At 36.8% G+C, this 26,479-nt stretch overlaps 1 long non-coding RNA gene across 1 annotated transcript in view; it reads left to right on the top strand.

Annotated features, from left to right (window-relative positions):
• Nucleotides 1-24,948, top strand: part of LOC125615263 — a 30,942-nt gene extending 5,994 nt beyond the window's left edge. The window contains exon 3 of the long non-coding RNA XR_007345837.1: nucleotides 23,234-24,948. This is a non-coding gene — a long non-coding RNA (uncharacterized LOC125615263). The remainder of the gene's footprint in view (nucleotides 1-23,233) is intronic.
• The last annotated feature ends 1,531 nt before the right edge of the window (nucleotides 24,949-26,479 follow it).

Below are 26,479 nucleotides of genomic sequence, written 5' to 3'. Positions count from 1 at the left end.
ATACAGGCAAAAAAGAAGCCAAGAAAGAATTTTAGGCAGAGAAAACAGCATGTCCAAGGGTGCTGCATTGGAAGGGTATATGTAAAGGTTGAAAGGGATCTCAAAGGTCTTTAGATTTAACCTATTACTGACTTCACAGATTTTCCAATGCAACTCAACACTAATAAGAACTGCTACCATAAAGAGGCACACTGTCCTCAGCAAGAGACATCAAACAATCGAGTGTGAAGAAGCAGCGTACCACGGGAAAAAGAACATGGATTTCATATTAGACAGATTTGGTCCGAAACTGTTTCAACTCCTACTTTAGAATCTTGGGCAAAATCCACAACCTATCTAACCATTAGATTTGTTATCTCTAGATATTCATATTACTATCTATTTATAGTTTTAATTAGAGTATATCATGCTAAGCGAAATAAGCCAATCCCCAAAACCAAAGGCTAAATATTTTCTCTAATATGCGGATGCTAATTCTCAATAAGGGAGACAGGGCACTAGAGAAGAATAGAGTTTCCTTAGATTAGTTAGAGGGAAGTGGAGGGGAGTGGATAAGAAGGATAGTAGAACAAAACAGACATTATTACTTTATGTATATATGTGACTGCATGACCAATGGGATTCTACAACATGTACACTCAGAAAAATGAGAAATTATATCCCATCTATGTATGATATATCAAAGTGCATAAATGCATTCTACTGTCATGTATAACTAATTAAAACAAATAAGAATATTTTTTTTAAAAAAGGGAAAACATACATAATATACTTAGCACAATACCTGGCCCACAGAAAACATTGAATAAATATTGCTATTTTCAGCCCATGACCACCAATCTAGGGCACCCCAAGAAATATGAGATCAGAAAACCAAAAGTGTTTTGAACTTCCAACCCAAGCTGTTGCTTAGAAGCACTGCCTCTGCCATAGGCAATCGTATTTTATCTCCACAGATGCAAAATAGCATCACTGTTTTTACAAAAACAACTTTCTATACATAAAAAGTGCTTTTTAAAAAATGTCCAGCTCCTCCTGTCCAGATGTCCTTGTGTTTCCATCTGTTACGAGAGTTGCAAGATAATGTAAATTAACAGTTTAGAGATTTCAGCCTTTGTGTTTATGACTCAATTAAGACTAAGAAATTCTTTCTATACCAAATATTAGTCTTTTAGAGTGACTAGTTATGAATTTTGGTCCAAAAGAGTGAAATACAACTAATTTCTCCTCATTTCTTGAATTACTAGAATTAAAAGTATTATATCATCTAGCAGAAACGTTGAAAAATATACAAAGGTTGTTGAAACCACCCTCTGCAGCAGCAGAGCCTCCATCTTAACATGGATGTATCTTGTTGTTAAGTTCAAAGTTTGGAAGACTGAAGCATCTTAATCATTGCTTCCTTTTATTTCAGTAATATTTTTGAAAGACCTATTTTTGGTTTTAAAATGACTCTGTCTCCACCAAGATCCAGAAAAGCTGCTAGGCTTTGAGCTAACAAAGAATCCCTTATTCTGCCGGGACACAAGTGAGTCAGTGACCACACAAAGCTACTATCTCACCCAGAATTTCTGAGCTGCTTTTTTAGAGAAGAGAGAAGGACACAATCCATCCACAGCCTGAGATGGACAGGTCTCCTGTATTATGTACAGCAGCTCTTTCTCTTTTTTGTTATGGTCCCTGACCATACCACAGCCCAGGAGACTAAAGATAACAACAAGCTCCTGCTGCTGCTTAGTCCCCAGAAGCTCTCCAGGCCTGAAGGACCTGCTCAGTCCTGTCACTTCTCACTGCTCCTGCCTCATCATGGAAACATAAGCCCTAGGAGTTGCTACTCAAAGCACACTTCTCCGACTAGCCCCTTCAGCATTACTTGGGAGTATGTTTAGAAATACAGACTCTCCTGCCCACCCCACACTTGCAGACCTGGTGAATCAGAATCCGAACTTTAACAAGATCTCCAGGTAATTCGTTTACACATGAAAGTTTAAGAAGCACTGCCTGAGGACACCCAGCCAAGAAAAACCTGGGAAAAACAAAAAGCTCTTTAGAAGTGCAATCAATTTTCTTTGCCCTGATGCCCTTTCTTACTCTAATCTCCAAACCCCATCTCTGTATTTCTAAATCCTACCCTGTCTTTCTTTGCAGTCTGTGGAAATTTGCACTGACTGTGGCAGCCGGAGGCATCTCCTTCTCCTTTTACCTGAATCTTTCCTTTCCGTGTATCATTCTGTGTTTTGCTTATACTTGCACATGTACACATACTTGGGGCTATCTGTCCTGTTGAGGCCTTGCTAGACCTGTCCTTAAATCTTTTACAGGATTTGGGAGGTAAGGTTGGAATAAAGGAAGGAAGATTGGGGAGATAAAATTCTATTGATGAAGTAAATAGTTCTGGAAAACTTAGTTCAGCCCTAGAGTGGACTGGAGCCAGGATGATACAGGACCCTGGGAACCATATTACGTCCATCCCAGAAGAGCCTGATACACTGTGGCATGGAACTCCTGGGGCTATCCAGAAACTCCCTAGATTGGAACAGATTCAAATCACCCCTGTTACAATACTTATCAAGCAGAGGTGGCCCAAGGCAGGTGGTTTTCTAAAAACACAATGAAAGTTCTTTTTGCTAGGGCCTTGATCTCTGGTGGTAAACATACTGTGGGCTATTATTTACTTAGTGGAATATTATGTACCTTTTAGGAACAACAAATCGGATACCTAATGAGAGTATTTATGAGACCAGCTCAATCGATAAAAATCAGAACATAAAATCATATGAAAGTATTATTGCAACTAATCATGTATTCAATATTAAACATTTACTGTATGCAAGACACTGTGCTAGGGACTGGGGATACAGAGTGAAAAAGATGAATGTGATTCTTTACATATGAACCTCACAGTTTAATGAGGGAGAAAGATATTAAACAAGTGAATATACAGTTATAAACTGTGACTTATGCTATGAGATAAGGGCGTTGATACATAATAGGGGAACTAAGCTGGTTGGTGGGGGGGGGGTGTTTGTCAAGGAAACCTTTCTGAGGAAGTGAAGGAAAAACCAGTTAACCAAGGAAAGACTGGGAAAAAGTGTTTTAGATGGAAACAAAGGAAAAGAAGCACAAAGACAAAAAGCAGTTGAGACTATCACAGATGAGGAAGTTCCAGCATGGTTAAAGCACAAGGAGAAGAGAATGGTGAAGGCTGAGAGGCCAGATCACGTGAGGCCTCGGGATTTATCTTTCTAATCCTATGGGAAGCCACTGAAGCTTTATGAGCAGAGGAATGGCAGGGATCTACATCTGAAGACCACTTTTGAGCTATGTGGTTAAATGGACTGAAATAACTCAAGATTAGAGGAAGAGATGCCGCTTTGGAGATCATTGTAGCAATTGAGGAGAAACAGGTGAAAGTGGTTTAGACTAGATTTGAAACTGGGTAAATGAGGGAAAGTGCACAGACTGAACTATATCCTGGAGATGGGAAAAGTCAAATTTCAAACTTACTCATTGATTGGGAATAGGGATGGAAACGTTAACTATACTCTCCAAACTACCTTTCTTTTCTTTTCTTTTTTTTTAATCCAGTGCTAGGGATCAAACCCAGGGTCTTGTGCATGCATGCTAGGCAAGCCCTTTACCACTACAACCCCAGCCCCTCCAAATTACATTCTTAAATTATAGGTAGATGATGAAGTCTTTCACTTTGGGTATGCTCAAAATGTAGGAAGGAAAATGTAAAACAACATTTTAAACACAAAGTTGAAATTTTGTCAGAGAAAAATGAGACAGTCAAATATTTAGTATATAAATATGGACACTCAGAGAATAGATCTGTTTGAAAAATATATTAATATTAGATGAGTGGCTATTAGAGTGATTAGGTCCATTTTTCAGCCCTAAGGAATAACGGTATTAAGGAATCTTGTTGAGCCAGACACATAGGCAGGGACAATTACATTTTCCCAGAGGCATATTTGATTTTAATTTTCACCCAGATAGAACTCAGTGTTTAACTTCTGATGTTCTTTCAGCTACTGGAGGAGTTCTCCAAGATCACAGAGGGAAAACACACCTTTTTATGGTACCTCTTATCATCAACCAGCTTCTCTTTGTAGAGAAGTATTCAACTGATTTTGGTTGTACTTGGAGGTAGACCAGCAGCAAAGTTGTTCAATTATGTTCAGAACAGATATTTTTCATCCTACCAAGAGCTACTATCTTAGTGAGTTTAGGCTGCTATTAACAAAGAACAACGGAAATTTATTTCTCATAATTCTGGAAGCTGGAAGTCTAGGATCAGGTGCCAGCTTGGCAGGTTTTGGTGAGAGACTTTTTCTGGCTTACAGATTGCTGTCTTCTCATTGTATCCTCACATGCCAGGAAAAAACAAAAAAACAAACAAACAAACAAACAAAAAAACACCTGCCAAAGGCTCTGCCTCTTGACACCCTCGTGTTGGGGATTAGGGTTCTGATATGTAAAATCTGGGCTTATGCAAACATTCAGTCCTTCATAGCTGTATTGGTACTAATGAATGCCTATGACCCCACTATAGTACTAGTTTCACATACAGGCAAATGGTTTGCTTGAAGATTTAGTGGGATAGGAAAGAAAAAGAAGGTTGATAGGAAATTAAAGCAAAAAGTAAAAGTAGAAACACTCACATGGGAACTGACTTAAAGTTTCTCTCAACCCCCAAGTGAAGTCTCCTTTTACATGGAGGCTATGCAATGGCTTGTAAGTCACTTCCCAGTCACTGACTTCATTTACTAAGATAGTTAAGAATACTGTTTAGCTGGTATTCACTCACTTTGCTTCCTCTGTGGGACAGGATACACTTCCCTGACCTACTGACATTAGGTTTGGCCTTGTAAGTTGCTTTGGCATTGGAAGTGAGAAGCTATAAATGCATTTGTGTAACTTGGCTTGAGCTTTGTACACTGGTGATCTTCCTGAGGAGAGCATCCCCAGATAGCTGTTCCTGCTTCATCCTGGACCACAGAACAAACATCAATGGAGCAGACCTGAACTTTGACCAAAGCCCAGAACCAAGTCCAGCCATCTTGCATCCTGAGGAAATTCCCAGCCAAACCAGCCCAGATTAACCAAGCCATATTATCTGCAGATCCATGAGTGTTTTCTATGTGTGTTTTTAGCCATTGTGATTTTCTGGTTTAAACCCTAAAGGGGATACCATTGAGCAAGACATGTCATTTAGTTGAAAAAGAACAGGGCTATCATGTTGAAATGTTTGTGTCCCTTGAAATTCATTTGGTGAAATTCTTACCTCCAAGGTGATGATGTTCAGATGTGAGGCTTTGGGGAGATAGTTTGGTCTTGAGAATGGGACCCTCATAAATGGAATTAGTGCCCTCATAAAATAGGTCCAAGGTAGCTCATTTTCCCCTCTTACAATGTGAAAAACACAGAAGATACCAACTATGAACCAAGAAATGGGCCATGACCAGATACTGAATCTACTGACACTTTGATCTTAGATTTCCCAGGCTCCAGAACTTGAGAATGAAATTCCCATTGTTTATAAGATTTATAATTTAAGGCATTTTTGGTATAGCAGCCCTAAAATGCTAATATGGTCTCACTTTATATATTTATATCTTTTATTTCATAAAAGATATATATATATATCTTTTATGAAATAAACATACAAAAAATACATTGAATTTAAAAATAAGGTCATTCAAAATTAATAGTCACGTCATTTTCAAATATTCTGACTACAGTTTCCCAGACAGAAATGTTCTTAAGTGGGATTGCCTGAGGAGGAGGGCTGCAACATGCTATTATTTGGGAACAATTCTCCACTGGGCACATCCATCCACATTTACTACTTTTAGTGTTTATATAGTCATCTAGAAATGATGTGGTAGGTTTTAGGTAATTCTCATAAGAATTTAACATTAGAAAGATACTATTTAACATTGTGCATCCAATTTACATAATAAATCCATAGTCATTGTAGCAAAGCTAAAGAACACAGAAAGCAAGCAGGTAACAGACTCCAGAAATGCACCACCTAGAGAGGATCTTTGTTAAAATTTCACTATACATTTATCTTTACAAAAATACCTATGGTGCATACTATTCTGTAAATGACTTTTATCACTAAGTATTAAGTTACAACCTTTTTCCATGACAATAAGATGGAACTAGATAATCATTGTTAATGGCTGTCTCTTATTTCAGGAGGCTGAGGCAGGAGGACTATGTGTTCAAGGTCTGCCTCAGCAAGACCCTGCCTCAAAATAAAAAATAAAAAGGGCCATGAATGTAACTCAGTGGTAAAGCACCCCTGGATTCAATCCCCAGTACCAAAAAGGAAAAAAAAAAGAAAAGAAAAGAGAGCTTTGTCAAAAGAGGTAGGATCCATTTACATCCCCTCTAGCAATTGACTTTCAACTCAAGTTTCCAATCAACTTGCAGTTGCTGTCAGGAATCTTTCTCTTCTCACTTGTTCCCTTTTATATTTCCAATATCTTCTCTACTTCCATTATGACAATTTGAGAGATTCCCTTATTACATTTTTTTCCTGTGATACACAAAGAAACAAAAACATGACTCAAGAAATGTCTTGAAGGAAAGCAAATAAGTCATAATCAACAGCAAATCACCTTCTTTCTCAGAAAAAAGAAGTCCTCTTTGCTTTTAGGATTGTATATTATAACCCTTTACAGTTTCATTATATTAAAAAGGGCTTGTTGGAAATGAGTCATTTTGTACACATTGGGAGTTTTATAGTTAGTTTAATGTCACTGAATTTAATTAACTTAAACTCTCACTTGCACACAATAGTACTTTGGTGATCTCTCTTTAGTCAGAGGAGAATGCAAAAAAAATGTACAGCTCCTTTTAGCTACAAGACCTCTTGGAAAAATGTCTTTGGTGGAGAAACTGGGGCTCAAAGCAGTGGATATTCTAGCAACAGGAGAAATATCATAAAATTGTAAAAGTATTGACGCCACCTACCATAGAGTAAAAGAATTAACATAAAATAATATTTTCATGTGTCAAACCCAGTTTTTTGAAATAATGTAATTTCAAAAACCCAGTCTTTTTGAAATAGTGTAATAATGTAATTTAATCACTAATAAATTAAATTACAAACCAGTGGCAGAATTTTAAAAGAATTATTGCTTGAAAGTGAGAACTAGCTAACAAGCTCATCCCTGTGTTCCCCAACTTTAGAGATAACAAAAATACCTACAGAAGAGATCCTGAACGGTTTCATTTTAAGGAGCCAAAATCAGAAACAATAATATTTTAGATATTACAAAATAAGCTATTGCAGTGAAGAATATAAGGAAAACCTAAGATTTCTTCAAGAGCAATTCCTAAAATGTTCTTTGTCACCTAACTATTCATGTGTATTTTGAGGGAAACTAGAAGTTTTGACTGCAAAAATTAGACTTTAAAAGACTTTCATCCAACATGTCTTTGCACAGCTAATTTCTGATTTGTTTTTATGGCTATTTTTTAAAAGATTTAAGTAGAACTTTATGCTTTAAAGTACTTTCTTGGCAATCATGTTTTTCTATATGAAGTTAAGCTCAAAAACAGTATCCTTTTAAAATCACTTACACTTTAAATAATTGGTCTCTTTTGGCCTTTTTCATCTTGTGTATTTTCTGACAGTTCCTTTTCATTCAAATTCAGTTTAACAAATATTTACCAAATAACCGCTTGGTAAAGACATTGTCTTGGAGCTTCAAATGAACTAGGAGAGTCAGAAAGCTGAGGAAGTTACTAGGGACTGGGGGTGGGGGCGATGAGGAGTGACTGCCTAATGGGTCTAGGACTTCCTTTCGGATGATGAAAAAGTTCAGGAACTACATAATGGTGATGGTTGTACAACAATTGTGAATGCACTTAATACCACTCTATTACATACTTTAAAATGATAAATATTATGCATTTTACTACAATAAAAAATCAGGCAGAAAAAAAAAAACTAGTAAGGTCCATGAAGGAGAGGCATAAGTATTCTGCTTCAGAAATGCATTTAATCAGAAAATATATTTAAATTATCCTTCCAGTCTCACCATTGATTTTATGCAGCAACTGTGTCAAATCCAATTTAATAAGCATGTATTATTAGGGCAGTTATAGGCAACCACTGTACTTAAATGTGCGCAGGAATGTTGAAATGTGAAATCTATGGTCCTTGCCTTCAAGTAGCTTTCAATTTCATAGAGAATAAAGAGAACTATCAAAAATGGGTAATACAAGATGGAATATCATAAAAGCTATACCGGAGAGATGAACACAGTGCTGAGAGTGAAGAGTGTAATTAGATTAATTATTGGAGAAAGTCTCAGGGATGACATTGCAGTGCATTTGGTCTTCAAGGATGGGTATGATTTTTGCAAATCTCATAAAAATGGCAAAGCTCAGTCTGAATGAAAGCAAGAAGATGAGAAAAGATACAGAACGAAGAAATGAAGGGTATAGAGAATACCAAGTATCCTTGCTTGGCTGACTGGCATAGTTTAGTAGGCAAACAGTGGAAGTAATGGCTGAAGATTTAGGAGTTTGTATTGTAGGATAGAGTTGAAGACATTCAGAGTTTGAAGATGATTTAGAAGTAATTTATTCCAAGTCTCCATCTACAAAAATGGATCTTCCCTACTGTGTCTGCTAAATGGCCATTCAGCTGCTTTTGGAATTCCTCTAGTGACCTAGAAGTCACCATTTTCTAAGAAAGCCTGGATTGCCGGTATATGACTGACATTGTGAGAGTTCTTTCATTGATCAAAAATCTGCCACCCCACAATTTCTGTCCTTTTATTTTAGTTCTGCTTTTGAAAACTACATAAGATTAAATGAAAACATTTTAGTCAGGAAATATGGAAATATAGCCTCCTTTTCTCCTTTTTCAAGTGAGATACTCTTGGGTCTTTATTTTATTTTATTTTTTTAAGATGGGGTTTCCCTCTCTTGCCCCAGCTACTCTCAAACTTGTGATCCTCCAGCCTCAGCCTTCTGAGTAGCTGAGATTATAGACATGTACAGTACACCTTAAGTTGTTTTTTATTTTCATGCTTTCTAAGACTCCTGCCATTCTGGTTAATCTGTTCTCTAATTTCCTGCATTCCTATTTCAGTGGGTCAACCCAGTACTGAGTTTTGTTTCTCTAGATTTGGATTGGGTAGCATTACTTCTGCTTGTAATATGGTCATGTCTTCTATTCAAGGTTTGGCAGGCATAACCCTCAACAAATATGAAGCTTAGAGTTAACTAATGCTTGCCTGAATTGTTTTGTATAAGTGCAAATATTAAGTCATTACTTTTAAATTTAGTCCTCAAGGATTGAACTTCTAAATTTACCATATAAAATATAATTTAGTTAAATTTACCTTACTATGAGAACCTTTGAGAACCTTTAAGATCTTGATTTTGTCGTCTGTTATATTAGCTTCTCTTTTACCTTCTTTCCACTCAGTAATTTGGTACGCATGCCTTTAGTGTTGATATTCAAAGCATTAGTAGACTGTTTTAGAGAAAATCATAGATGACAGAATTTTAACCAAACACTAGAATTTTCCTTCCAGGTAGACTTTGAAATATTCATTAATCAGGGATCTCTAGATCTGAACTAACTATGAATTTACCCAGTATTTTATTATTTTTCCCACAGATTTTGTTATGAAGCATATTTTTCAGTGCATTGCTAAAATTAACACAGTTGCTAGGAGCTCAGGCTTCAGAGTAAATATTTTAGGATTGGCATTTCAAAGTTAGCCACTAGTCATGAACTTGGGCAAATTATTTACCTTCTCTGAATTTCAGTGTCCTTATCTATAAAATGTGTGCAAAAATTCTACCTACTTCAGAGGGTTGTTACATGGTTTAAATAAGGTATTAACTGGCAATAGTAAAAATAGGAAAACATTAACTATTACTATTATAATGATTTTCTTAATAAGTCCACAAATTCTTTGATACTTTTTCCTTTAAGAGGTGATCCTAATTTCTCTCCCAGGACATGTGGGCTGGATTTAGAGACTTGGTGGCTTCTAACAGATTGAACGTGGTATTGTTTTTCTACAAAAAAAAATCTTTATGGTCACCTTTTACTACCTCTTGAATTCTTCACTCAGGGAAGTTAGCTGCCATGGAATGAAGACCGTGTTTGTTATCTATATCTGTCTAGCAAATTGCCACACATTTAGCAGCTTAAAACAGCAGCCATTTATTAGCTCAAAGTTCTGTGGGTCAGGAGTCCAGCCCAGTATGGCTGGATTCTTAGGGTATCATAAGACTGAAACCCCCAGCCAGGTACAGTGGCCCAAACCTGTAATTCCAGCTGCTTGGGAGGCTGAGACAGGAGGATTGTGAGTTCAAAGCCAGCCTCAGCAAAAGCGATACGCTAAGCAACTCAGTGAGACCCTGTTTCTAAATAAAATACAAAATAGGGGTAGGGATGTGACTCAGTGGTCGAATGCCCCTGAGTTCAATCCCTGGTTACCCCCGCCCCAAGAAGAGTGAAAGCCCCATGTTAGGAAGGCTGCACTCATACCTGGGGCTCTAGAAAAAAACAGCTTTCAAACACATTCTTGGTATTGAAGGAATTCAGTGCCTTGGAGCTATAAGTCTGAGATCCCTGCTCCCTGCTGGATTTCTACTGGGAGTCACTCTGGTTCCTGGAAGCTGCCCACCCACACTCCTTGCCATGTGGCCTCCATTCTCAAGGCAACCCTAGCGAGTCAAAGTCTTATCACACTTTCAATCTGAGGCTTGCCCTTCTATTGCAGTCAGAGAAGACGCTCATCTTTTAAAGGGTTCATTGATACATCAGACTTATCTGGATGATCTCACTGTCTTAAGGTTGACAGATTTGGGACCTCAAATGCATCTACAAAAGTTCCTGCACAGCAATACCCTAGATTACCATGTGATTATTCACTTAAATATCAATGGGAAAAGTGTGTTTGTACCAAAGTGCCAGGACTCTTTGGGCAATGTTATAATTTTACCTATCAAAGATACTAACCAGTTTCAAGTAGGTTTCAAACCCAAGGAGTGAGGCTTCAGAGTCCCTACTGGCCCATTGAAGTCTTAGGCTATGTCTCTATTGTGGACAGAAGACCACAATAGAGAATTGAAACTAACTTTCTTCTACATTCTATATGTATGTATTTAAACCAAGATTTTATATGCTTAGAAAAAGCTTGCAGAAGCCTACTTGAGCAAAAATATTCTACAGAGGAAAATTGAAAGCAAGGAGAGTATTTCGGTTGTTAACCAGCAGCCCTGGATTAAAATAATAATTGCCAAAATCGCTGACCTAACAGGAGAACTAGATAAAGAGATTGGGTGGGAAAATCATTGAGGAAATAGAATCTACTGGATTTATCAAGTTGATTTACTATTGGGTGTTGATTAAGATTCCTGATGTTTTAGGGGTCATGAGATATCAATGGGAGAGATATAGAAATACACATTAGGGAGTGACTCAGTGGTGTAATTACTGAAGTTGTGTGGATGACATCCTATGGAAGTTTAAAGGAAAAAAAGAACTGAGTGAAGAATGTTTAAATTTAGACGTGTTGCAAGTATAAAGTCAGAAGGAGGAAGACATAAACAGCAATTTTAAAAGTAGGGGAGAGAAGAGTTAAGAGGGAGAAGAGAGTTTCAAGAAGGAAGGGGATAATACCAATTTAGACTGTATCTTAAGGTTAGTGAGGGTGAGGACAAAGAAGTCATATTACAATAAATTTAAAAGTATATTGTAAAAAGGAAGGAGATAGGTAGTATATTTCTTAGTTCAGCCATCTGGGGAAGCTGACATGAAAAATAAATCAAATGTTTCTCCAAAAGTTGAGGAAAATGATCTGGTCTCCAAAAACCATTCCAGTTCTAATATTCTTCTCTGGAGCTAGAGAAAACTCGCAGAATTTCAAGGGACAGTTAGTCAAGACTTTCTCTTACTGGCAATTGTTCATTTAATTTCTTGCCAAAAATAACAATGCTGCATCTTAAGTGCTTCCTGAATTTAAAACTCTGGACTCATAATTTGAGCATTGGTCATTCACTGCTCTGAAAGCCATCTCGAGGCTGCTCTGGTATCAGACATACCTATCATCCATCCATGGGTCACCTTTCTCCCATCCACCCCCAACACCACCATCCAGCAACCAAATCACCCTGGACCAAATGGGCTTCTAAAGACCTGGGGATAAGGGGTCACTACGTCATCCAAACACTCTAAACAAGATTACAGTACACAGGAGCAGTGGGCACCTGGTAGAACCACAATGAATGGGTTTGAATAAGTAATGTCATGTTCTTGTCTCCTTCCTTCATCCCATGTGTCAACCAGTTTTACTGAAGGCAGTGTTTTTGTTTCACAAGAACAGACATGCCATTGTTAATCTCACGCTCTTCTTTTTGTTCTAACTTTTGCTAATTCATCAGGCAAATTAAAAATCAAACTCTCAAACATTCTCTTTCTCAGCCCACTTCCTCAGTTTTTCATATTGCTCAATAACCAGCCTTAATCAATTCTGATAAAAAAATGAGAGAACACTGATTTTATACCTTATGAAGAAAACTAAGTTTATATACTTGGAAGTTAAATTGGGCATTGTGAAGAACAAATTCCATTAACTTCAAAAATTTCATGAAAGTTAGATGCTATTTCACTGAAAACTCAGAGAATTACCCTATATATTTTTACAGTCCTGTAGATCATGTGTTTTCTTAAGCACCAATATTCTGACTCTCTCTATGCATTGACATTGTAGAAGTTTGTTCTTTTTTTTACTGTTTTTCATTGTGAATGTCTAATAATTCAGATATAAGAAATATAGGATTTCATATTATCCTGAGATTCAGATATGATTATCTTTAATCCTAGTGCCAGAGGAAAATGAAATCTATGTTTCTAAGAAGTGATGTTCAAGTTTAAAGCACAAACTCTTTGGTTGTTGAAGACTGTGCATATGTGTTCAAAATACAATTAAACATCTTTTCCATAAATTAACCAATCTGAATGTTTTGCCATTATCTGCTGGAGTAGTTTTACAGTGACATATCACCACAATCCCTCTGTCCTGAATTTAGGAAAGTGGCAATTCAGCACAGTCAGGATTATGCCTTTGTACCTAGACAGTTCTTATTCAAACCTTTTTAGCTCTGTGGTTCTGGGGAAATAATCTAACTTCTTTTAACTTCAGCTTCCTATTTGGGGAACTAGGAATAATATTATTATATCATATCAATAGAATTACTGTTATTATTAGGTCAGATCTTGTATGATAAACTCCTGGAACATAGAAGGCACTCAATATTACTATTTCCTAAGAGTAGGATGATGGTCTTTTTTTAACAAAAGCATGCACCCATATCAGTAAAAATATTTTCATCATATATCCCTAGTTAATTTATTTTGGTGATACTAGGGATTAAACCCAGGGCCTTGTGCATGCTATATAAGTGCTCAACCACTGTATTTCTTAGATACCTTTATACATGTTGCTTCTAGACTTATAAAGCTTGGGCATACACCATAAAATAAAAATCTACAAAAGAATACAACAAAAATAAAATAAACATTACTTAAATTTTTTTTAAATATATGAAGTGAAAATGGAATACTGTTGCATTTAAAAATTTTCTAACAGTTCCAAACTCTAATGCAACGTTTTGTATTAAAAAAATTAGAAACTTTCATTGCCAAGTTTTTTGCATGTAGAATTAAAAATGTTAATGGGTGATAAAATTTTCACACATAATCACATAGTGATATAAACATTTCTAAACACTCTTTTTCAGTATACTGCTCGCACAGCACTCAAAAAAAGAAGCAGGTTGTTTTTTGTAAACTCATTATTGAAGTATCACCTTTACCTTGAGGGGACATGTTAGTGTGTGTGTGTGTGTGTGTGTGTGTGTGTGTGTTCATTAATAACTGTAGGAGGTTTACTTCTGACAGAACTTGTTATCAAAGGAAGTGCCAGCAAATTTCCTTTTTCTTTTTTATGTTTGCTAGGATGCTCAGTTTTAGCAGCCATTTTGCATCACAGAAAAGATCAGTGAATTTGGAGCACATGTCTTTTTTGTAGACAAAAACTATATAATTCATGTTTAATTTGACAAGAGTTTGAAATATTTTGCCACTAGATAACCAGTGAAACTCTCCACAGTACAAAATAATTTCAGATACTCCTCATGAATACATATTTTATTTAACAGGTTTATATGCTTCTTACTTTTTGCCAGGCACTGGGTTAAGCACTTTATAGATGTTAATTCATTTAATCTCATAACACCATTCTGCATTTGGCTTCATTTTCGTTTTACAGATGAGATAACTGAGGCAGGGAGATGTTAAATACGTAGCAAGAAATTTGTTCAAAAGTTGTTTAAGTTTTGGCTCCAGCCATTTTGACTTTACCTCCTTCACTTTTGACAACTAGACCCAGTTCCTGGAATTTTACTGATGAAGAAAAAATAACCTTTACACTTACTTCCCAGGTCATGTAAATTACAATTCATTGCAGTATTCCAGAAACAAAGATTGAGCAAGCTGGGTGTGTTGTCACACACCTGTAATCCCAGCGGCTCAGGAGGCTGAGACAGAAGGATTGTGAGTTCAAAGCCAGCCTCAGCAAAAGCAAAATGCTAAGCAACTCAGTGAGACCCTGTCTCTAAGTAAGACACAAAATAGGGCTGGGGATGTGGCTCAATGGTTGAGTGCCCCTGAGTTCAATTCCCAGTACAAAAAAGAGATTGAGTGAAGTTGGTATCAGTGCCCTACTGTCATGGAACCCTTATTTCCTGTGGAGATCTCTTAGGTTATATACACATGTGACCATCTAACATGTGGGCCATGTGAGGGATGGGGGAAAATACTATAGCCTTAATCTGTGTCTCAGTTTTTATATGTGTGCAAGTAGTTGTTCTAATATTTTCTTCTTGGATTCTAATAAATTATCTTGTATCCCCCCTCTTATGCACCTTATTGTGGAGATTACTGCTGGAGAACATCAATATATATGGAAGATTGGTCTGTGTCTGCTTCCAAGGTTGGAGTTATATATTTAATGTGTATGTATTTCAGAAGTGGTCCTTCTGCACAGATGGCTGTCCATAGTTTTATATTTTGGGATGTATCACAAATGTTGTGCAGAAAACATTCTAAAGATTTTCTCAAGGATAATTTACACATTAACATTATTTGTTTACTGTTCTCTACCTCCAGGTAGAAAAGGAACTACTCTGTAAAAAGGTCCACTAATAGTTCACACTATTGAATAGACTGGAGGAAGCAAGAGTCAGAAAGATTTAACAAATCTTTCATTCATGTTTCATGTAGGACACTATTTTTTCCACACAGAAATATTAAAACTAGTTTAATGATTTTTTTTTTCTAGAGACTATCTCTAGAAAAATATTCTTGATGCATTGGATGTTATTACTCTGGGTCTCCTCCAAACCATAAACAAAAGAGAGAAAGAGAATCTGATGCTTGTTTTCCACCTGACTTCTTAATTTTCTAGATATTTAGGAATAACTTCTACATATTTAATTTTCATTATAGAAGTACAATTTTGTCCAGTTCATTATCATATTTATTATTGCTGTGGATAAGTTATTCTTTAGTTATTTTGTTTCTTCTCAGCACTCTAATAATACAAAAATAGTTTGATGAATTAGAACATCTGGAACCACTTTAAAAATGAGAGTATCACCCAATGCTAAGATAAACTTGATTTTGTCACTTTTGTCTCAGAAGAGTCCTATTGAAAGGGTTTTGCTGAGTAGCTTGCAATCCCTGGAAGGTAAGAGCAGTGGTTATGCTTGTCTGTGTTCATATATATTTAAATAGTTTTAGTTGTAGATGTAAACAATACTTTTATTTTATTTTATTTTATTTATGTGGTGCTGAGGATCAAACCCAGTGTCTCACACGGGCGAGGCAGGTGCTCTCCCACTGAGCTATAATCCCAGCCCTGTATTCATATATTTTTGATGAGGCTGCTAAGGAAGGCCCTGAGGCATATTGTTGAATGAATTAATAAGTAAATGATTTTCTGACTGGAAGATCTGATTCTCTTAAAGACTATCACAAACAGAGCTAGGCTTAAGTGTATTTGGAGAGGGCTACGCTGCTTAAATGTCTTTCTCTTGCGCACTGTGTGACGTTCTTGCTGACCACCCTCCTTTATCCTGTTTCCTCTACTTTGCTTCCTCCCTGATATCATGTGTAGTGATCAAGAAAGATTTCATGACTTGGCTATGTGACTTACACTGCTATAAACATTGATGTACCTATATCACTACAGTATGCTGATTTTAGATATTTTAGATAAATACAGGGAGTGGGAGAACTGCGTTATATGGTGGGTCCATTTCTAGTCGTCTCCATACTGATCTCCAAAGTTGTTGTACCAATTTGCAGTCCCACCAACAATGTATTCATGTACCTTTTCCCTCACATCCTCACTAGCATTTATTATTATTTATATTCTTTATGGTTGCCCTTCTAATTGGAGTGAGATAAAATCTCAGGGTAGTTTTGATTTACATTTCCCTGATTGCTAGAAATGTTGAACATTTTTTTTTCATATATTGTTGAGCATTTGTATTTCTTCTTTTGAGACATGTCTGTTTAGTTCTTTTGCCCATGTATTGATTGGGCAATGCCAAGTTATGGAACCAGCCTAGGTGTCCATCCAACAGAATGGAGTTTTGTTCAGCCATAAAGAAGAAATAAATTATGGCATTTTCTGGTAAGTAGATGGAACTGGAGAACATTGGGGGTCCAGTGTTTCAAAAGTGGAAGCTACAGCAAAATAAGAGGGAGAAAGGGGTGCTTCCATGAAAATAGAAGGGAGAGCAGTAGAATAGAGGAATAAGTTAGAGGGGAGGGAGGAGGGACAGGAAAAGGTGGAATTGTGAAATAAAACTGACCAAATTATGCTATGTATATATAGGAATATATTATAATGAATTTCATCTTTATGCATATCTATAAAACACCAATTTAAAAACAATAAATAAATAGAAGGAATGCCATAGAGGAAGGAAGAAAGAGATAGGAAGGGAATAAGGAAGTACTAGAGATTGAAATGGAGCAAATAATATTACATGAATATTAATATGTCAAAATGAAGCCCACTATATTGTATAAGTATAATGCACTAATAAAAACATTTAATAAAAAGAAGGCTTCCATGATGTAGAAGATTATATTTTATAAGGATGAGGAAGCTCATCTCAATGTAGACATCAGTGCATTTTTTTAGAATTTAGATCAATATATTTTATTTTTCTGCTTTATTTTTATCTTTTTATTTATATATGGTAACAGAATGCATTACAATTCTTATTATACATATAGAGCCCAATTTTTCATATCTCTGGTTGTATACAAAATATATTCACACCAATTTGTGTCTTTATACATGTACTTTGGATAATAATGATCATCACGTTCCACCATCATTTCTAACCCCATGCCCCTTCCCTTCCCTTCCAACTTCTCTGCCCTATCTAGAGTTCATCTATTTCTCCCATGCTCCTTCTCCCTATCCCACTATGAATCAGCCTCCTTATATCAAAGAAAACATTCAGCATTTGGTTATTTGGGATTGGCTAACTTCAATTAGCATTATCTTCTCTAACTCCATCCATTTACCTGCAAATGCCATGATTTTATTCTCATTTATTGCTGAGTAATATTCCATTGTGTATATATGCCACATTTTTTAAATCCATTCATCTATTGAAGGGCATCTAAGTTCGTTCCATATATATCTGATTTTTGCATATCTATTCTGCTTATTAACCTATTTAGAGTCTCTAAACCATTACCCAAATGGGAAGAATGTAGCAGCAGAGTCCAAACTCAACTATTTCTCCCAATAGAGGGATTCTCGAAGTGTAAGGGTCCTTTGTTTGAGCTGTAGATCTAAGTCAATACATAGTTTTTCTTCCTCCCACCCAGGAAAGTGATGTACAATTTATTTGGACAGTAAATTTATATTTGATTTAACTGTCCTCTTAAATTTTGTGTTTATAAACTAAAATTGAATCTGTGTTCTGCCAAGAAGTCAGGCTGCCACACATTGGCAAAGTAGCAGACTGCTGTAGACATGTGAATTCGGGGCAGTTGTTTTACAGATGGATTGTCATGTTCACAGGATTGGTGTGGTCTTCAATCACCAGTTCTTTTTGAAAATCATAAATTGTGATTTGGTTAGTATCTTTATTATGCACTTATTCTCATTTAACATCATGTGGTCAGTCCTACAATACTTGTGATATGTATTTGCTTAAATAGTATTGTGGCCATTTTTTTCTGCAACTAAACTTTAAAGACTCATGTGCAATCAGTGTGAATTCTCTACCCTTGTACTGTTAATATGGTTACATACATATCATCTCCCACAATTTTCTTGTATAATCGCACTTCAATGTTAAACACCACATCCTTTTCTAGGGTAGAGCAGGGTGGTTACCCAGAGTCAGTTATCTAGGTCATCCTGACTTTATATTGTTGGATGTTTTTCAACAACAACAAAAAAGAGACAGCCATGCAGGTCTTTGTCAAGGACTGTCAATGGACTTTAGAAAAAAACAAAACAAAAACAGGAAATGACCCAATCCAGATGTTAGGGGACAGTAATATTTTGAATAAAGAGAGAGAGAGAGAGAAGAATATTGGAGGTTAAAGAGCCTGGGATTATTTTTTGAACATAACCTGTACTGTCTAATTCAAGTCACTAGCCATATGTGACTATTTAAATTTCAATTTAGGCTATTATAATTAAAATTAAATAAAATGAAAAATTCATTCCTACAGTGGCACTAGCCACACTTTAAGGGTTTCATAGTTTCCTGTAGCTAGCAGCTTCTGATCAGACACAACAAATATAGAACATTTCTATCATCCTAAGAAAGTGCTGCTAGAAGCACTGGATTAGACTATAAAACATTTGAGCAAATTTTATTCAAGAACTAGCAGTGGTAGCTGACAGAATGATACACAGCACTCCCAAAATGTTCAATTTGGAGGAGGAAGAGGAAAACAGACTATCATTCAATCCAAGGTAAATAATGGAAACCACTAAATGGAAGAAATTGTCAGCCAACTTAGTAAGGTTGGAGAGAGAGCAAGCCTTTTGTGGAATGTGGGCCTAACCATTCATTTGAAACAATGCTACATATTAGTGGAAATCAAAACTTGTGAGAATACTTTGTTTGCAGCAGGGAGAAGTGTCACAGTTTTTAAAAGGAGTCTTACCTTCTGAAGTGTGTGTTTTAAGATAAGGACCCTCCCTTTTTAATTTTGGACTGTCTGCCTGGTCTCTTTGAAACAGGTATTTACATCAAGTGTTAGCTCAAATGACAAGATGATTGAAGTTATAGACATTATCTGCATGGCTGACTATCATAGTCTGAATACTTTCCATATTTACGGAATTTCCCCATTGAAAGTCCCACTAATGTTGAAGCTGAAACTCAAAGCTCTCACTTTCTCCTGTTGCTGAGACTTGGGCAAGAGACCCAGGCTTCACCAAATCAGACATAGGCTCCATGTGGTATGTCAGTGGCTGCCATAGTGGGTGGTAAGCGAGGATGTCCAGTTTTGATAGTGGTGGCAAGACTAATGCCTGCTGTGGAAGTGGCCGTGGTGCTGGTCATTTCATCCGGTTCCTAGCATTTGATTCTTAGCGCCCGGGATGGTAACGGCAGCTCCCTAGTCACACAGTTCTGTGGTTTGGTGTTTGCGATTATTCCTCAAAGCTAACCTCCAGCCTGTTTCTCTGGCTCTCCCATTTTCTGTGAGCTAGTGAATACCCTTTAATAAGTCCCTTTTCTGTTAGAACTAGCCAGAATGGATTTTGTGGTTGAGTTGAGAACTCTGTTGACACAGGCAATGATGTCAACGCAAGTTTTTAACTCAGTTATCAATTTACTCAATATGTACTTATCATATGCATTCTGAGCTCGGAGGTAGGGTCTCACTGAGGTATCTGATTAGAGAATGTAGGAGTGGTGATAGTTAAGGAGAAATAAAATACAGGAAGTGAGACAGGTGTTGGACATGTTGAGATGGGGAAGATGCTCCTTTTAGACCACCCCAAATCCAATCTGTCAGTAAATCCTCACAATTGTATCTCTTACATGTCGTTCCTGTACTGCTTTTCTCCTTTCACAGACTTTCACTTATTTGACCAACAGCAAACTCCAGTTTTTGTTATTTCTAATTAAATTATTGAAATAGCCAGTTGCTACAACTAAGCCCATGTAGTTCCTCCCCCAGCATGCTGTCACCTGCCAACGCGTCTACCATTCTGAGAACCTAGAGAAATTGTCCTTCCCATTGGTCACTTGGAAAACTCCTATTTATATTTTAAAAATGTAGATCATCGTTTCTATCTCATTCTATTGTATGATAATTATGAGGTTATTTATTTGACTTACCCACCTGGCATTATTTATCCAACTAGAGGACATTATCCTGTTTATTTACTGTTATTTCTCCAGCACTGTCTCAGGGCTTGGTGTCTAATACATACACAACTAGTACTTGTTGAATGAACAAATGACTTGTAATTGTTTATTTATGTTTCTCTCCTTGTTCAGTCTATAAACTTCTTCACAATAGTACAATGTTGGTGTATAATAGAAACTCAATAATCACATCATATATACTAATGGAATGCCTGCATGGTATCTGCTGTAATAGCTGGTGGCAATCAAAATAATGATCTAATTTTCAGACAGAAGCTAGGGCTGTAAGCTTGGGCTTTGGGATCATCAGGCAGTGGCTTCTGGTAGGCCTGTAAAATCTTCTCAGATCAATGATTACTGGGAGTATAAGTAACCTACAGCCTCAGCTGCTGTACTTTGCAATCCTTTCCTTGCTTACAAATGGGGCCAACCTTCCCAAGGGTTACCCCCAGACAATGCGTTGGTGTAGAAGGTATGCTAGAGAAGGTCCATTGCTGAGAGACGGGGAACTTCTATGGTAAGAGACTTTGGCATAAGAACTCTCTGGGAACCTTGGTGAACAATCCTTAGAACATCACCACAGTTAATCCTTCCTTTTCTCCTCCACTTGGGGTCAGAATAGCACTGCAACCTGTTGGGCCTCCCAGCCTTTGCAAGCTTCTTTCCCATTTTCTCTCATAGGCATTTCTCTACATAAATTTCTTGAACATACAGTCTTGTCCTGGCTTCTGCTTCTCAGGGAATGTAGACTAACACATTGGCGAAGCCATAGAAGTAGATTGTCATTTAAGGAGAGTCATGGAATGAGAAGAGGTAAGAACTAGAAAGACACGCTTACGAGCCATTAATACTTGTGGGGTGGGAAAGAGAGTACCATGCAGATCCCTTAAGAAGAGTGATAAGTAGGCAGTCCATCAACATGAGATGTTCCAGAACAGGCCAGCACTGAGTACTTTATTCCAGAGATTAGGCACAGCAAAAGTTAAATATTTACAAGGAAAAGCAAGAAATGTTCTAAAATTAGAATGGTGATAAAAAAGAGAACAGCTGAGGTCAAGAATTATTTGTCTTTTTAGAAATTTAATACTTAAAGACAAGATAAACAATTAAAAGGAATAGTAAAAGTATATGTTTACCTATTTAAATTCATAGAAATCAACATTTTAAAAACTGATTTGCAATAATAATAATAATAACAATAATAATAATACTGACCTGAAAGTAGAAGAGTAGAACTACTAGGGGTAAAGAAGGGGAAAGAAGGAGAGGAGAGAAAGGGGAGGACAAGACAGTGTAGAAGAGAAGTTGGACATGGTCAAAGCATAGTATATACACATATGGAAATATCACAGTGAAACTCAGGAATCTGTACAATTAAGATGCATTGATAAGAATAAAAAATAAAAACCCAATTTGCATCTAGGGAAGAATACCTCTGAACTTCACATTACTACCTCCTCTGTTTTCTATTTGTCTTTTTCTTATTATCCCCTGTGATATCATTTGGTGGGCAATATGCCAGACAGAAGTAGTAAGGGAGTATGGTCAGATGAATAAATGCTTCCCCTAATCGTGGGAACCAATGCAGAAATAGTTAACTCAAAAGAGATGCTATGAAAAGTGGGTAAGAACAGGACCACTGTAAATCACTTTAAGGGAGAAAGGCTTTGAGTAGGAGCCTCCTTTTGGGAGGGGGTGAATAGTGGGTGTAGCTCAGTGGTAAAGCGCTTCCCTAATGTACTCGAGGCCCTGAGTTCAATTCCCAGTACTACAAACTTAGAAAGAGAGAGAGACAGAGCTAGAGAGGGAGAGAGACAGAGAGCACAAGAGCATGAGCACGAATGAGAGGGATTTGCCAAAGACCCAGAGGGTAAGCTCCGTGTGGGCAGAGCTTCCTGTCTGCTATTTTCAATGCTGGAGACTCAGTGACAAAAAGAATACATGTCACTTGGGAGGCATTCAGTAAATTATATTTTTCATACCAATAGGCCCATTACTTTGTGCATAATATGCCAAGATTATATAATTGTAGGGGTGGTAGCTTCAAGCTCTCTTCAATGCTGCTAAACATGAATAAAAGTGTCAATTTTGTAAACATCACTCATTGTTCTCATTTTATAATTTCTAACATAATATGATTATAAATGACATTCTAAATGGATCTGACTATGAAGAAGGAATGCACTAATCATACCAACTCAAGAAAATCGGTCCATGTGATATTTATGTTTCATAGGCAAATTAATGTATTGACATTCTGGTTTTACACATTGAACTCTTATATGAGTTTAGTCTTCAGAAACTGATCTACACTTTGTTTTTGAAATTATGCACAGGCCAGCTATGTTAGTCAATTTTCTGTTACTATAATAAATATTTGAGATAATCTACTTATAAAGAGAAATGTTTTATTTGGGGTCATTGTTTTGGAGGGTCCAGTCCACAACTGATCAGCTCTGTTGTTTTGGGATTGCAGTGAGGCAGCACATCATGGCAGAACTTGCTAGAACAGAAACAATCTCTCACCTCATGGTCAGAATGCAAAAGAGAGGAAGAGGAAGGGGCCAGGATCACACTATCCCCTTTGAGGGTACTCCCACAATGACTCCTAATAGAGCCGTGTGGGCTGGGGACTAAGCCTTTAACACGTGGACCTTTGGTAGACACTTACCCAAACCATAGCATCCACATAGCCTTATTTGAAATGTTGATGCCACTTTCTCACCGTGTTCTTTTTTCCTTCTAGTAGGTTGTATCAGCTTGTATGGCACCATCCCAAGGACGCAAGAGTGGAAACTGCAATACTTCTTCAGATCTAAGTTGCAAAACTTGCACATCATTGCTGATACAGTTTATTATTCAAAGCAAATTATAAGGTCATCCCAGACTAAAGGAGTGGAGAAAAAGACTCTACCATCTTACGAGAGAAATTACACAATCATGTGGCAGTACTTTCTAGTTGCTATAGCCTGCCCTGTGGCCACAGTTATTTACATTCTTTCTGCATGTAAAATATGCTCACTCTTCCCTAAAAGGCCTCATCCCATTCTGACTCAGGCTCAAAATTTTAAAATATTATCATCTAAATGTAGATTACATGTAGATGAGGATCCCTGGTCGAACTCTTGGGTATGAATCCTGTTCCAGAGATTTGTGAATTAAAAAAACCAAGCTATCTACACTTCACAACCCAAATAGAAAATTGCAGTGATGCTCCCATTCACAAGGCAGAGAAACAGGAAACACAGAGCAATAACTAGAATATAGGAATTCTGAAGTCTAGCCAGGTACACTGACAGTTCCCTGTGTTTCAGGACAGATACATTCCTTGATTAGAGCACACTCTGCTTTCTGAATGGTCCCCTAGCCCAGTATTCTTCATCATTTCATGCATTGATCCATTGAGAAGTCTGTGAATTCCACCTCCTTAATATTTCTTAAAAGAATGAAATTATGTCATTTGCTGGTAAATGGATGGAAATGGAGAATATCTTGCTAAGTGAAATAAGCCACACTTAGAAAGACAAGAGTCAAATATCTTCTTTCTCTCTCTCTCTCTCTCTCTCTCTCTCTCTCTCTTTCTCTTCAGAAAAAATAAAGGTTGTGGGGGGAATCTCACAATAATAGAAAATAATAGAAGGGAAAACAATAGCATAGAGGAAGGGGATGCGGGGAAGAGTGAGAGTGAGCAAGACAGGAAGGAGGGGAGGGCATAGGGAGTACTTGTGTTAGAAATCTACCAAATTATGCTATGACCATGTATGAATATATCACAATGTATATATATATATATATAATTATAATGCACTAATAAAAATAATAATAATAATAGGAGAGAGATCAGTAGAGTAGAAAAGGTGGATCAGAGGAAGGGAGGAAGGGGGAAAAGGAAGGTACTGGGGAATGAGATTGATCAAATTATGTTAAGTGCATGTGTGAATATGGCATAATGGATTCTGCTATTATTTGTTATTACAATGTACCAATAAAAACCCTTCCAATCTATTAATAATGCCACTACTTTGAGGCCTTTATGATTTATTTTGCATTTACAATTGAAATGATTTCCCTGCCAACTGTTTCTTTCTTTAGTGCACCAGAAAGTTCTTTGGAAACACAAATCTGATAATGTATTTTCATTGCTTAAGATTTTTCCAGTGGTTCTGGTAGCGTTCTTTTTCTTAATGTAGGTGTTGATTACACAGCTGTGTTTGCTTTGTGAAAATTTATTGAGCTGTAAACATATGAATTATGTACTTTCTGCATATATGACTTAAATGAAAAGGTTATATTTAATAATCCTCCCATAGTTTCCCATTGTATCCAGGATAGAGTCAAAACTCTTAGCACAATACATAAAGCCTGTCAGGACTCCTATGTTTCCAAATTCCTGTTATTGCCCCTAACTTCCCATGGATAATACTTTGTCTTCTGCAAATAAACTATTTTTTTTTTGTGGACTATTTTTGCTATTTTTTTTTTCTGGACTACCTTTGCTTTGCCCGGAAAGCCTTTTCATCATTGTTCGTCTTTTTTAACTATTATTCCTTCTTTTAAGGAAAAACCTGTGACATCTTTGGCACAACTTTTAATTCCCATAAGGCATTTTTTCCCCTTGTATGTCCAAAGCACACTGCGCATACCTCTAACACAACACTGTTAGATTTATGTACCTACTGGGTTTATTTCTGACTCTTCTGTAAGATGGCAAATTCCTCCATGATCTATAACATGTCATATATGTCTTTCCCTATTATATAACACTGTGTTGGGCATATTAGTACAGTCAGGTGCTACATAATGGCATTTTGGTCAATGATGGCCCATGTATTTATAGGGTGGTGGTCCCATAAGATTATATGGCTTAGTGATGGTACAGACCCCTTACTTTGTGTTAACTGTACTCTATGATGTTCTCATAAGGACAAAACCCTCTAACAATGAATTTCTCAGAATGTATTCCCACCATTAAGCACTGCATGACTGTATTGCTATGGACTGACTGCTTACATATCCCTAAAATTCCTATGTTGAAGTTCTTATCTCCAAAGTTTTAGGAAGGGGGCCTTTAGGAAGTGACTAGGTGATAAGGGAAATATTCAGGAATATGATTAGTGTCTTTATAAAAGAGACTCCAGAGAGCTCCCTTACACTTTCTGCCATGCAAGGTTAACATAAAAAGATAGCCATCTACAAACCAGGAAGCGGGTTTCCACTGGATACCAAATCCATCAGCACTTTGGTCTTGGAATTCATAAGCTTCTAGAACTATGAGAATAATTTTTTTATTTATGAGTTACCTGTTATATGATATTCTGTCATAGCAGCCTTTACAGACAGACAAGACAAGGACATAGCCTATAAATATGCTTTTAATATACGAACAAGGGACAAGGATTGAGGAAAGGTAAACTATGAGCAATGCTTTTGAAAAAAACAATATAATTGAACAAATAAAATATGAATAAATGACAATTAAATGAAAATAGTATGCAAAAAAATAAATGAGTCACAAGTAAGAGTTTGTTAAATGCTAAATGGAAAGAATGTATAAGGCAGGGGGTGTAGTGCGGCAGTACAGCACTTGCCTAGCATGCAAAGGCCCTGAGTTTGATCTTCAACACTGAAAAAAATAAAAATGAAAAGAATGGATTATGGATCATAAGTGAGGTAGGAGTCAGAGGAGAGAAGTGATGAGGTCATGGAACAATAGGGACTTGGCTCCTGGATCTGAAAAGTTATCTGGCATTTCCAGTGCTGGAAAGAAAGAAGCAATATATTCCCGTAATGAAGACAATATAAGAAAAATAAATAAAATATCTTAGAAGCAATTGTGAACTGTTTGCGGACATTAAACAGAATAATCCTGCTATATTCTATTCTGTTTTACTATGGAAGAAAACTGATAAAACGGGAAGTCCAGATAAGGAAAGGAAGTTTATAGAGAAGGTGGTAAGCTACATTTTGTACATGTTGAGTGTGAGGCTCTTGC

This window comes from Marmota marmota, unplaced genomic scaffold (assembly GCF_001458135.2).
Source record: "Marmota marmota marmota unplaced genomic scaffold, marMar, whole genome shotgun sequence".
Lineage (NCBI taxonomy): Eukaryota > Metazoa > Chordata > Mammalia > Rodentia > Sciuridae > Marmota > Marmota marmota.
The sequence above is the reverse complement of the archived record's forward strand: the minus strand, read 5'-3'. Positions and strand labels throughout refer to the sequence as shown.